At 37.8% G+C, this 13,166-nt stretch overlaps 1 long non-coding RNA gene and 1 pseudogene across 1 annotated transcript in view; both read right to left on the bottom strand.

Moving 5' to 3' along the window:
• Positions 1-731: 731 nt before the first annotated feature.
• The window catches only part of LOC123845959 (uncharacterized), an 85,942-nt gene continuing 73,507 nt past the window's right edge, over positions 732-13,166 (bottom strand). The window contains exon 5 of the long non-coding RNA XR_006791144.3: positions 732-775. This is a non-coding gene — a long non-coding RNA (uncharacterized LOC123845959). The remainder of the gene's footprint in view (positions 776-13,166) is intronic.
• On the bottom strand, positions 3,844-3,963 carry LOC123847313 (U4 spliceosomal RNA; annotated as a pseudogene).

The following is a 13,166-nucleotide window of genomic DNA, read 5'->3' as shown; positions in this document are numbered from 1 at the left end:
GCCTGGCATATAGAAATGCTAGAAAATAATACCAGTTACTTAAAAATTTCTACTTTTGAAATAGTATGAGCGGGTAAACAGCTAAGACCTCTAAGCCATGGCAAGGCCTGAGTACTCTACAAACTGCCACTTTGCCATTTATTTCACCATACCTCTAGCTTTCTAATTGCAGCTCCTGACATGGTATAGGAACTCAATACGTTCTTCTGTTACACTCCTCCAAAGCGAACATTTCAGTTGCTACAACCCCTGTTAATTCTAAATGAGGTCCAAATTATTCAGAGGAAATTTAGTAATTAATAAGCAAAGGCTTTATTTAAATGTCTGCTTTGTGTGCAATGCTCCTGGGTCAGCAAACTGATCATCATTTTCAGGGAAAGTGTGTCTGGGGTATGGTAAAGGCCATTTAAATAATAAATATATCAGTGCTGAATACAGTTAAGTAATCGAATGAAATCCTCCCCTATCACAGTACAATCCCACATGAAAAAGTAAATTTTTTAAATCTATAACCATGAAAACGTTGATTACCAAAATAGCAGCTTTGAAAAGATCAAGTCAAATGTGTAAAAGCCAGAAACAGCACAAGGAGTAATGTGTGGGTTTTGGAAAATACAACATAATATTTGAAGCTGTACTTTTTTATAGCTATGTTGCTTTTCCTTACCAGGTGCTCATAAAATCAACAGACTTCAAACTCAACAACTGACAGTCTCTATTTATCCACTGACCTCTGGACCTGGTTCTCTTCAATAAAGATGGGAGAAGAGCTCATCTAAATGAGGAAAAAAAAAAAAAAGCCTTTAACACTACAAAGTTCTTTTGTGAAAAAGAAATTCATTATTATAATATCTTATCTGGAGATGCCATGTTTGCTGGTCTAACTCCTACATGACTCTAGGTAACAGGCAAAGGAGCCATCACTCAAAGTTCACACCTACCACAAGTAGTTAACACATTCCACTCCATGCTCTCTAAACTGCTTCAGGCTTTAGATCCCTGACTTTTCACAATGGCTATTTTGCAGGAAAACATTAGCAACATTTGTTATCAACAGCAATTCCAAGCCCTGTGTGTGTGGGAAAAACTCTTCAATATTGCATTGCTTCCTAATGATTTTACCAACAAGACAGACATTGATGAATTTCACTTCAGGCCTGGAAGAGCACAGTCCACAAGTCAGTATTGAACACTGCACTGGAAAATGGCTGGATTCATTAAGACTCCAGGAAAGTCTCTCATTAGGTGAAGAATAATGGCGTTGGCAGCAATTTTCAAGGCAGGTTGAAAATATCACTTCCAAAAGCAAACCTTTCCACCAAAATGGTAACCAGTTTGCTTCATTATCGATTCCACTCAAAATTAACTATCCAATGCACTGGTTCATGATCATAGACACTTCCAATTGTCATTTCAAGAGCAAACGTTAGCTATAGAGTATCATAACCACGTACAGAAACATGATAGTCCAGTGTTATGGGACACCAATTGTGAAATGCATCAGCACCAAAGGCTATTATGAAATAGATCAATACTTTCATTATTAAACATTAAAAAGGGAAAGTAATACCTTCATGCATATCCGTTTCCATTTTGAAGACCCTTTTAAAAACAAGGCTGAAAATTTTTCAAGGATCCTGATCTCTTTCAGAGCAAGTTACTAATCCTATACTTTTTCTTTACAGAGGGAGCTTTACATGGTCACTTCAATGGGAAAGTTCACAATCTAATCACTAAACATGCTTTCTTTTAAACAGTTCTTAGTAATGATGAAAATTGTTATTTCAAGCACATTCTTGGCCTCCACATAATAATCATTCTGAGTATAGCTGCTTTTACACAAGTGTAAACTATTGTTTCCCGGGGCGGGGGGCCGGGGGGGATTCCCTGTGTTATTAGATATTGTATATCCACGTATCCACACTTCTGAATAAAAATAATTGCACCATAAAAATCCATTCTTGTATACGATTTATTTATGTGCCACTTGAGGGCTGTTGGGCGAAACATGCATTTTATTCACATTATTCATTCTGTCTGGAACTGGGGAGCTTAGCAAGCATCTCTTTCCTTCCTTCCAACTCTCTCCCTGTCCTAAGGGATGGTGAAAGATGGAAGAGCACAACAGAATATAACAGGAATACAAATGTATATATTTTTCAGCTCAAAGTAAGTGTTGGCAACTGAATAGATTGTAAATAATTTCTCCTGTTCCATAGTCCATGGAGTTCAATTTGAACTTGCTAAGAGTGAACCTGAGCAGCTGCCTTTCCTGAAACTCTAATGTATTTTGTAATTTAGGTCAAAATATCTTCAGGCATAGATTAAGTCCAAGAGTAAGGGTATGTATCAGTAAAGTTTGTTTTTAATCTTCCTTGCTCCTCACCCTCTGCCTTATTGCAGATAAGAAATGCAACGTGTCCCATGGCACCTGTGAAAGACCTTGAGGAAGTCGCAGCCACGTCAAGCTGCTGTATGCCAAAAAAACAAAGTGGAGTGAGGGAAAATGAATGGGAGAGGGGAAACGAGAATAGGGAGTATAAGGGAGAAAACGCAAAAGCCTACTCCAAATAAGGTACCCAAATGAGCAAGACTAAAGTTTAAATCTGTTTTCATAATTAACACAGCTGTGCTATAATTGGATTTTTATTCTAATGATGCCATTTAGCTGTGCCTTGAATACTAAAAATGAGCAAAGGATAAGCTTATTGATCACTTATAAATCATTTCTATTTGGGGCTTATTTCCTGATTCATTTTTGAAAATAGGTTTTCATTAACTTATGTATGGTTCTAAGAGTGGAAAGACCATGAAAGGTGATGTGGAGAGAGAAATGAAATCATTTTATACCCTAATCCAGCAGCATTCAACATATTAATATTCCCTGTAGTGTTTGTAAAAGTTTATAATGTGAAAGCTCTACCAGAGATCAGAAACTTAGTGACTGGGCTCAGGCAACTTTTTTCTTTTTTTTTTTCTTAATTCTTCTGGTGACTAAAATATGGAGCCAGGACTGAGAGACACTGCTATAAACCAGTTGCATCATAACAATATCTTTCCTAGGTAAGATCATGAAGACAAAGAGCTTCCATAAAAAGTCTTTTAAATACATCTGCATGTTTTTTTCTGGAAAACGGATGCCTGAGGCAGAAAGGTTCAACACTGAAATAAATTTTACTGTATCTTAACCTTGACTCATAGATATTGATCTGATTTGCAACAATTGCAATAATTGTTTCTTAAACATCTAAGAAGTATTGATTTCAGAAGGTTTACTGAGAATTTAAAACTAGGTATTTTAAAGTATTTGTATGAAACAAGTCGAACGTTGAACTTTTCATTCGGCACATGGGTCACCATTATTTTTAGAAAAACTGAGAAGCAGATAACAAAGCAAGGATTACATGAAGTACTTTAGTTCTGCATAAAGCACTCTCCAAAGCAAAGACAATGGTGATGTAGCTAATCTCTTCGTGACTTCTGGCCCCCCACCCCCAAAAACTGACTTTGAAATAGTGTGTCCAATGTAAGGCAGGCGCTCATAAAAATGAGTTCAAGTATATGTTTGGAGGACAGCACTTTGCTGATCTTGGCATCACACTGGCTGATCTGAGAAATAGCAAGGACAAAGAAGTAGGTAGCCCTGGAGTCAGATGATCTATCCAGCCCTGGGTCACCTGCTTATTAACTGTGGAACTGTGGGAATGTTGTGAGATGTCCTCAGCTGTTAACTCATCTAGTTCCTGTCTCGGTTGTGGAAGTTAAATGAGCTTACAATACATGTCAAATGCCTAGAGCAGTTCTTGGGATGTGCTCATTATTACTAGATGTGCTAGATTATTACTACCTGGTTATTATACAGGAATTGAATGAATAAACGGATGGATGGGAAAAGTTTTCAATTAGCAATAATCGCGCCTCGGATAAACCTCATTGGCTACGATACTGCCACTGCGCAAAGCTATAAACGGATGGATGGATGGATGGATGGATGGAAGGAAGGAAGGAAGGACAGACGGACGGAAGGACGGATGTTTATTAGGAAAAGCTTTAAGTCTTCCAGGTTCTCCTATCCACAAAACTTTAACCTACAAGGTCACATTCACTCACCCCTAATGGGCACTAAAGACAACTTACAAATGGCAGGATAATCCTTGATAGCTGAGTCACAGCAAGAAGCCAGGGATACCAAACAGAAAAGTGCCGAAGAGAAATCGCCTGTATTTCTCAGTTTTGCATAAGCCAGCCCTGCAGGTGCCTGGACTGATGCCCAGACATTCCCAAAGAATTGCTCAAGTAGCATAATTTTCAGTGCCTAAGAAATATAGAGACCAGAGGCCTTGAAAAACCAGGAAAATACTTTAACAGAATTTTAATAGTCATATTCCCAATTTCACTCCATCCATGCCTCTTAAATACCCAAACAGGCTACAGAATTCATTATAGAAGTGTACTAAGATACTGAAAAATATGCAGAAACAATCATCTCCTACTCTCTACTCACTGTCCAACAAGTAACTACAAAAGCCAATTCACTTAACCTCATTTAACTATGTTTACAGCCAAGAGAATCAGGAGGAAAAAAAAGACATTTTCAAATTATCACTGGACATTCAAAGTACTTGTGTTTTAAAGATGAATTTTTAGGGCACCTGGGTGGCTCAGTCATTAAGCGTCTGCCTTCTGCTTAGGTCATGGTCCCATGGTCCTGGGACCAAGCCCCGCATCAGGCTCCCTGCTTGGCGGGAAGCCTGCTTCTCCCTTTCCCACTCCTCCCTGCTTGTGTTCCCTCTCTCGCTGTCTGTCAAATAAATAAATAAAACCTTAAAAAAAAAAAAGATGAATTTTTACAAAAGTGATGACATTGCTGTCAAAGATCCTCATTACTGGAATCCATCATAGGGATTATTACTTAATTCTAACCTAAACACAGGAGGAATTCCATGGGGCTCAAGAGCCACTCTGCTTCAAGGAATAGCCAAAAGCACATATTAAAAAAAAAAATGGATTCCGATACTTAATGCACCTCAAAGTACTTCAAAGAGATTCTAATTTTAAACTCACAGTCACACTTGTGAAATTCTCTTTTCCTCTCCTTTCTACTTTTCTCCTGTTCTCAGACTACTCTGCTCTTCACATCTCTCTGGCCCTAGAAGGTTCTGGTTCCCTGTTCCCACATCATGGAGGTCACTGGATCCAGTCTCCTCTGCTTCTGGCACTTTCCTAGCTCACAGATCATCTTCCTAATTCTTCAGAACAGAAGAGACCGTAGGAGCTGAGCAGCCAGCAAGTGTTCTTCCAAGTAAGTGATTTGGAAAGGTGAGGAAGAGGGAAAAACATTTCTTTCAAGATTTAGGGTAAGTGGCTTCTACCACTGCAATCACACATCCCCCCAAATACTGATAGAGTTTCAAAGGTTTGAAGATTTCACTTCAAATTTATCAATTGTTAACTTTGATTTATATTCTTCTAACCTATTTAACACTGTCATCAGGTGTGTGGGTTTGGTGTTCTTTTTTGGCTTAGCATTTTGAAGTTTTCTTCCATAACAACAGTTTATAAGTTTTTAAATGGCACCTCAAATAGTTGTTAAGTTTCAGATATTGGGACATTTACATAAAGCACGTTCTCTTGTCTTCCTGGTACTATTCCATATTTTCACCTATTTTTTTTATTTCATCAACAGCTTCCTTTAATCAAAATAATTTATTCGAACTTTCACTTAATTTTTCAAGTAATCCCTCACTTTTCTCTCAACACTTTGGAAATGAAGAGCATGGGGAAGTGTGAATCTCATACTTCTCTCCTCCTCCCCCGGAGTTTATTTTAGGTGTTTTTCTACATTGCATCTTCAAGAATAGTGGTCTATTTGTGCTCATTAGCTAACTTCTGATTTCTTAGCAATTCCCTTAGGCTGAGTTAGGATTAGCCTTTTTTCTCCTCCAAACTCCGGTCTACGCTTGCCTATCGGCCATCTTGATAGTATTATGAAAGAAGAGGGGAGAGATGACAGGAAAAGAGGTGGTTCTAAAAATAAAACCAAGTAATCACCGAGACGGGCTCTTTTCCTTCACACATGTCCTGGAATACAAAAGCTCCACGTGGCATTCCTCAAATTCTCAACATGCTTCTGACCTTACACAAAAGCCCAGGAGGGGCTGAAGTTTATAAACTGATCCAGGAGACTCTTAAGCACCAAGTACAGCAAACAGAACAGGATATAATCTTTGAATCCTCAATGATCTGGTTTTTATTTTCCTAAGTTAAGGTTTGTTTCCATGTGGGGCCCAATTTTTCATTTTATCTCAAATGGTTCCACTTTTACTTCAAAAGCCATGCTTCCAGGCAAGTTATCACAGCTGCTGGTCTATCTGCTCCCCATGCTGTATGCCTGTTTTTTGGTTTCAATACAGAAAGACAATATTCTATGTAAAGGGGAAAAATTAACTGATTTGATAGAGTTCCACCCACCCACCCTTCCCCCCACACACACACCATTCCCATTTTCCTTCTTTCTCAGTGCTATAGATATTCACATGGGACATTTTGGCTTCAGAGAAATAATTTCAATCAATACCTCATATTACCACCATAAAATACAGTGAAACACTAAATAAATATTCATTTACCCTATCCGAAAGCCAAGACTGAGGTATTCTGGCACAGGAAACCAGGCAACAGCTCTGCCCAAAAAGGAACTGGGTGTTTTTGCTCTGTTTTTGGTCATGCTGTTTTGCATGGAGTAGGAAGTGGGGCGCCGTGGAGAGGCAAGATTCGAAGCCTGGCCACGATTAGGTTCCAGGTATATTTGAGGTACGACGGCAAGGGCTGGGAGCTTTGAGATGAGCCACATGGGAAAGAGGATCTTGAGAAATAAGGATGCTGGAATCACAAAGCAAAGATGGCCCCATGGCCAGAGGCAGAGGGGAATGGAACTTCCAGGCATGGAGTAGGGGCTGGAGCTCATCCTGACTCCACGTTCCTCCCAAGAGGTGTGCACGCCAGTAAATAAAACAGGTTTGAAGCACAAAAAGTTGCCCCACCAAAGACAAACACTCCAGGTCTGCAAGCCACCCTGCTGAGCGACCCCCCCACAACACAGAGAAAATCAGTGTTTAACTTACCTCACATAAAGTGCTGAATGTTCCTAGCACTAAAAGCGTGGAGAGCGGAAGTAACTGGGGTCACATGTAGGGACTTTTTTTTTTTTTTAAGTAAAAGAGATTACAGAGAAGTATGAAAAAGAGGTGGAATCAAATAAGCCACAGTATGACTGACAGACGAATTCATGAGACTCACATAAGGCCTTCCACATCTTAAGAACTTCCAGAAGAACCAACATATCTTTCACTGTACAGGCTACCAAACCCCAGGAAACCAGGTGGATCCTAAACTTTGAGCTGGATGAGTAAAAAACAGGTTTCGAGTTTTCTCCTTTGGGCAAGGGGTTTATGTGTGTTCTGGGTATGGGAAAAAGTGTGTGTACAGATACTTGCCGGCCAGAAAAAAGGACTCTAGTAGGGACAGACTGTCCGCCAGAGATTCAGCCTCCTATTCAACGTTCACACCTAGTCAAGGACTACATTTCCAGCCCCAATAGGATGGGCTCTGTAACTGAGCTGTATATATGAACATAACCGAACATTGCATAAAACTGAATTTTTAAAGGTACCCATTTAATCAAAAAGTGAACAGGGGGATGCAAACTATTCTAGCTGAATAAATTTGTCACATTAAATTATAAATGATTCTAATTATGATAGTAACTTAAACTTATGTAAGTTTCAAATATATAAGCCAAGTAGGAATTCTATATCCAGCATTATAACAGGCTAGATCTCCTCTGAGTGCCTTTAATATGATAGATTTTTAAAGTGTCTTTTTAAATTTACCTGATCTGGCAGGAAAAAATGGGAAAATCTTCAGAGGCCAAAAATAATAATAAATCCAAAGCAGAAGCCAGGCACAGAAACGAATGGACCTCCAAAAGCAACCACAAGCACTTGCCTTTTTTTTGGGGGGGGGGGGGGGACGAAAACTTGAAGGCATCCAAAAAAAGATGAGAAGTCAGATCACAATCCTCCAAAAGGCTAGTTAAACTCCACCCCAAAAATGAACACAGAAGACTGACCTATACAAATAAAAGCCCCACAAAGGAAGACAATAAAGAAAATCGCCTGACCAGGCATAGGCCACAGATGGTGAGAAAGAAGTCTCACCTGAAAATTCCTAATAAGGTTAACTTCCTAACAGATGCAGAATCAGAATTTACATCACTTTTATGGTCTGAAAAACCTCAAGTAGAGAATTAGGTTAAACTAGCCCAAATTGTAGTGTCCCTAGGTAACTTAGAAGAGGCAAACCTAAATCCTCTCTGGAAAAATTACCTCAACCTCAGGCTTCATACAATTCCCACAGATAAAAAAACTCGGCCGTCATAAGCTCACAATCAAAACAAAGTCACAACAGGAAACAATCCTGTGTGAGTGAGATGCCTACAACAACTAATCAGACCCAAAAAAACTGCAGGTATTTAAATTATCAGACACAATATAAAACATGAATAACCAATTTTTTAAATAGTAAAAAACAAAAACTGGGGCACCTGGGTGGCTCAGTTGGTTAAGCATCCCACTCTTGATTTCAGCTCAGGTCATGATCTCAGGGTCGTGAGATCAAGTTCCTCCTGGCTTGGCACTAAGCATGGAGCCTCCTTAACATCTCTCTCTTGCCCTCTGTCCCTCCCCCCTCTCTAAAATAAATCTTAAAAAGAATTTAATAAAGTAAAAAGTTAGTAAAAAAATATAAAACTATCAAAAACATGATTCTGATTAGTAAAGTTGTAAACAAATGAAAAATGCAGTGTTTCAATGGACAGGTTAAAATAACTTGACACAGAAGAAAAGTTAATGAACTGGAAGAGCTAAAGACTAAATGCAGAATGTAACAGCGAGAGACAAAAAGATGATAAATATGGAGTCTAAGAAGCTAGGAAACACCAAGTTCAAACTGAGAAGAGAGAATACAGATCTATTCAGATTTCCAGAAAAAGATTCTAGAAAGAAATGAAGCATAACTAAAGAAATACTGATGAGGAACCATCAGTAAATGAAAGATGCCCATCCTCAGGTTTAGGTATCGCCCAAAATCTCAAGCCAGGTGAACAAAGAAATCCACACCTAGATTTGTTACAGTGAACTTTTTTTTAAAAGAATAAAAAGGTCTTAAAAGCAACTGGAAAAAAAAAATTGAACAATGCAATTAAAAGCAGACTCCTCAAAAGCTAAAATGGAAACTCAAAAATAGCTCCACAGAATCTTCAGGGTACTAAGAAAATGTAATTCTTAAACTCCAAATGATTTTTGACACGGATACTATGACCATTCAATAGGGAAAGGACAGTCTCTTCAACAAAAGTTCCTGGGCAAACTGGATCTTTACATGCAAAAGAATGGATTTGGACCCTTACCTTGCATTATAGACACAAACTCAAAATGGACCAAATACCTAAACATAAGACCTCAAACTCGTAAGCCTCTTAAAAAAACAAAAAAACAGGAAAAGCTTTAGGACACTGGATTTGGCAAGAATTTCCTGGATGTGATACCAAGAGGACAGGCAACAAAAAAATAAATTTTTTTAAAAAGTGGTACTACATCTAAAGTAAAAACTGTCCATCACGTGACAAAAATCAACACAGTAAGTAGGCAACATATGGAATGGGAGAAAATATTTGTAAATTGGTAAGTGGTTAATACACAGAATTTACAAGAAGTGCCTTCAACTTAAACCACAAATAATTTAAAAACCAAACAGGACTTGAATACACATTTCTCCAAAGAGGGTATACAAACGAATATAGCAATAAGAATATAGAATATAGGAATGTGGAAACAAATATATATACATATGTGTTTAATTCAAGTATAGTTAATATACAGTGTTGTGTTAGCTTCAGGGGTACAACATAATGATTCAACAATTCCATAGATTACTAAGTGCTCATCAAGGTAAGTGCACTTTTTTTTTTTTTTTTTTTTTTTTTTTAAGAGAGGGCGGGTGGGGAGGAGCAGAGGGAGGGAGAGAGAATCTCAAGCAGATTCCATGCCCAGCAGGGAGCCAACGAAGGGCTCAATCTCACAACCCTGACATTATGACCTGAGCCAAAATCAAGACTCGGATGCTTAACTGACTGAGCCATCAAGGGGCCCTAAGATAAGTGTACTCTTAATGGCCTTCACCTGTTTCACCCATTCCCACCCCCCCATATGGTAACCCTCTGTTCTCTATAGTTGAGTCTTTTTTCATTTGTCTTTCCTTTTTCATTTAAGTTCCACATACAAGTGAAGTCATAGGGCATTTGTATTTCTCCAACTGCATTATTTTACTTAGGATTATATTCTCTAGATCCAACCATGCTATTGCAAACAGCAAGATTTCATTCTTTACAGCCAAATAATATTCCACTGTGTGTGTGTGTACATTATATATATATATATATATATATATATATGCCACATCTTTATCCATTCATCTTTCAATGGATACTTGGGCTGCTACCATAGTTTAGCTATTCTAAATAATGCTGCTATAAATATAGGGGTGCAAGTAACCCTTCAAACTCCTGATTTCATATTTGAATACTCATTAGTGCAATTACTGGATCATAGAGTAGTTCTCTTAGCTTTTGAGGAACTTCCATATGGTCTTCCACAGTGGCTGCACCAGCTTGCATTCCCACCAACAGTGCAAGAGGGATCCTTTTTCTCCACAACCACGCCAATACTTGTTTCTTGCATTTCTGAGTTGAGCCATTCTGACAAGGCTAAGGTGATATCTCATTGTGATTTTGATTTGCATTTCCCTGATGAGTGATGTTGAGCATCATTTCTTATGTCTGTTGGTCATATGAATGTCATCTTTGGAGAAATGTCTGTTCATGTCTTCTGCCCATTTTTAATTAGATTATTTAGGGGTTTTTTTTTTTGGTGTTGAATTGTAGAAGTTCTTTATATATTTTGGATACTAATCATTTATCAGTATGTCATTTGCAAATATCTTCTTCCATTCAGTAGGTTGTCTCTTAGTTTTGTTGATTGTTTCCTCTGCTGTGTGGAAGCTTTTTATTTTCATGCAGTCCCAATAATTTTTGCTTCTGTTCCCCTTGCCTCAAGAAACATATCTAGAAAGAAATTGCTATGGCTAACGTCAAAGTTACTGCCTGTGCTCTCTTCTAGGATTTTTATGGCTCCACGTTTCACATCTAGGTTCTCAACCCATTTTGATTTTTGTGTATGGTGTAAGAAAGTGGTCCAGTTTTCCTAACACAGTTTGTTGAAGAGACTTTTTCCCATTGCATACCTTTTGTTGAAGATTGACCATATAATTACGGATTTATCTCTGGGCTTTCTATTCTGTTCTATTGATCTACATATCTGTTTTTGTGCCTGTACCAAAGTGTTTCCATTACTATAGCTTTGCAATATAAGTTGAAGTCTGAAATTGTGATACCTCGAGGTTTGGTTTTTTTCAAGGTTGCTTTGGCTATTGGTGCCTTTTGTGGCTCCATATAAATCTTGGGACTGTTTGTTCCAGTTCTGTGAAAAATGCTATTGGTATTCTGATAGGGACTGCATTTAATGTGTAGACTGCTTTAGGTACTATAGACACTAACAACATCTGTTCTAACCCATGAGCATGGAATGTCTTTCCATTTTTTTTTTTGTTTTCAATTTTTTTCAACAGTGTTTTATAGTTTTCAGAGTTCAGGTCTTTAACTGCTTTGGTTAAGTTTATTTCTAGGTATTTATTTTTTTTGTGCAATTGTAAAGGGGACTGTGTATTTCTTTCTGCTGCTTATTAGTATATAGAAATACAATGGATTTCTGCACATTGATTTTGTATCCTGCAACCTTACTGAATTCATTTATCAGTTCTAGTTTTTTGATGGAGTCTTTAAGGTTTTCTACATATAGTTTGTTATCTACAAATAGTTTTCTTTCTTTCTTACCAAGCTAGATGCCTTTTATTCCTTTCTCTTGTCTGATTGCTGTGGCTAGGACTTCTAGCACTATGTTGAATAAAAGTGGTGGGAGTAGACATCCTTATCTTGTTCGTGACCTAAAGGGAAAAAGCTCTGTTCCCCGCCCCCTCCCCACCCTGAAAAGGATGTTAGCTGTGGGTTTTTTCACATAAGCACTTTATTATGTTGAGGTATGTTCCCTCTGAACCTAATCTGTTCAGAGTTTTTAATCCTGAATTGATGTTGCACTTCATCAAATGCTTTTTCTGCATCTATTGAAATCATAGGTTGTTCTTTTCTTGATGTGACATAGCACATTGACTGATTTGTGAATTTGAACTACCTTTGCAACCTGGGAACAAATCCCACTTGATTGTGGTGAATGACCTTTTTCATGTATTGTTGGGTTTGGTTTGCTAATATTTTGTTAAGGATTTTTGTATCTATATTCAGAGATATTGACCTGCGGTTTTGTTTTTTGTGTGTGTTTTTTTTTGGGGGGGGGGTTTGAAATCAGGGTAATGCTGGCCTCACAGAATGAATTTGTAAGCTTTCCTTCTATTTTTTGGAATAGTTTAAGAATAGGTATTAACTCTTCTTTAAATGTTTGGTAGAATTCAAGTGTAAAGCTGTCTGGTCCTGTACTTTTGTTTGCTGGGAGTTTTCTGATTACCAGCAGTGAAACTGAATCAGTAATTTTCTATTTCTTCCTGCTTCAGTTTTGATAGGTTACGTGTTTCTAGGAATTCATCCATTCCATCTTGGTTGTTCAGGTTTTGGCATATAGTTTTTCATAATATTCTCATTATCCCTTGTATTTGTCAGTTATTTTTCTTCTTTCATTTGTGATGGAGTCTTTTTGATGAGTCTGGCTACAGGTTTATCAATTTTGTTGATCTTTTCAAAGAACCAGCTCCTGCTTTCTTTGATCTGTTCTCTTGGGATTTTTTTGTTTCTGTATCATTCATTTCTACTCTAATCTTTATTATTTCCTTCCTTTTGCTGGTATGGGGTTTTGTTTGTTCTTTTCCTAGCTCCTTTAGGTATAAGGTTGAGATTTTTCTTGCTTCTTGAGGTAGGCCTGTATTGGTATAAATTTCCCTCTTAGAATTACTTAGGCTGCATCTTGAAGATTTTGGACTGT

The sequence above is a fragment of the Mirounga angustirostris genome, unplaced genomic scaffold (genome assembly GCF_029215605.1).
Source record: "Mirounga angustirostris isolate CCGP_5_RB_7025 unplaced genomic scaffold, mMirAng1.0.hap1 SCAF_6, whole genome shotgun sequence".
Taxonomy (NCBI): domain Eukaryota; kingdom Metazoa; phylum Chordata; class Mammalia; order Carnivora; family Phocidae; genus Mirounga; species Mirounga angustirostris.
The sequence above is the reverse complement of the archived record's forward strand: the minus strand, read 5'-3'. Positions and strand labels throughout refer to the sequence as shown.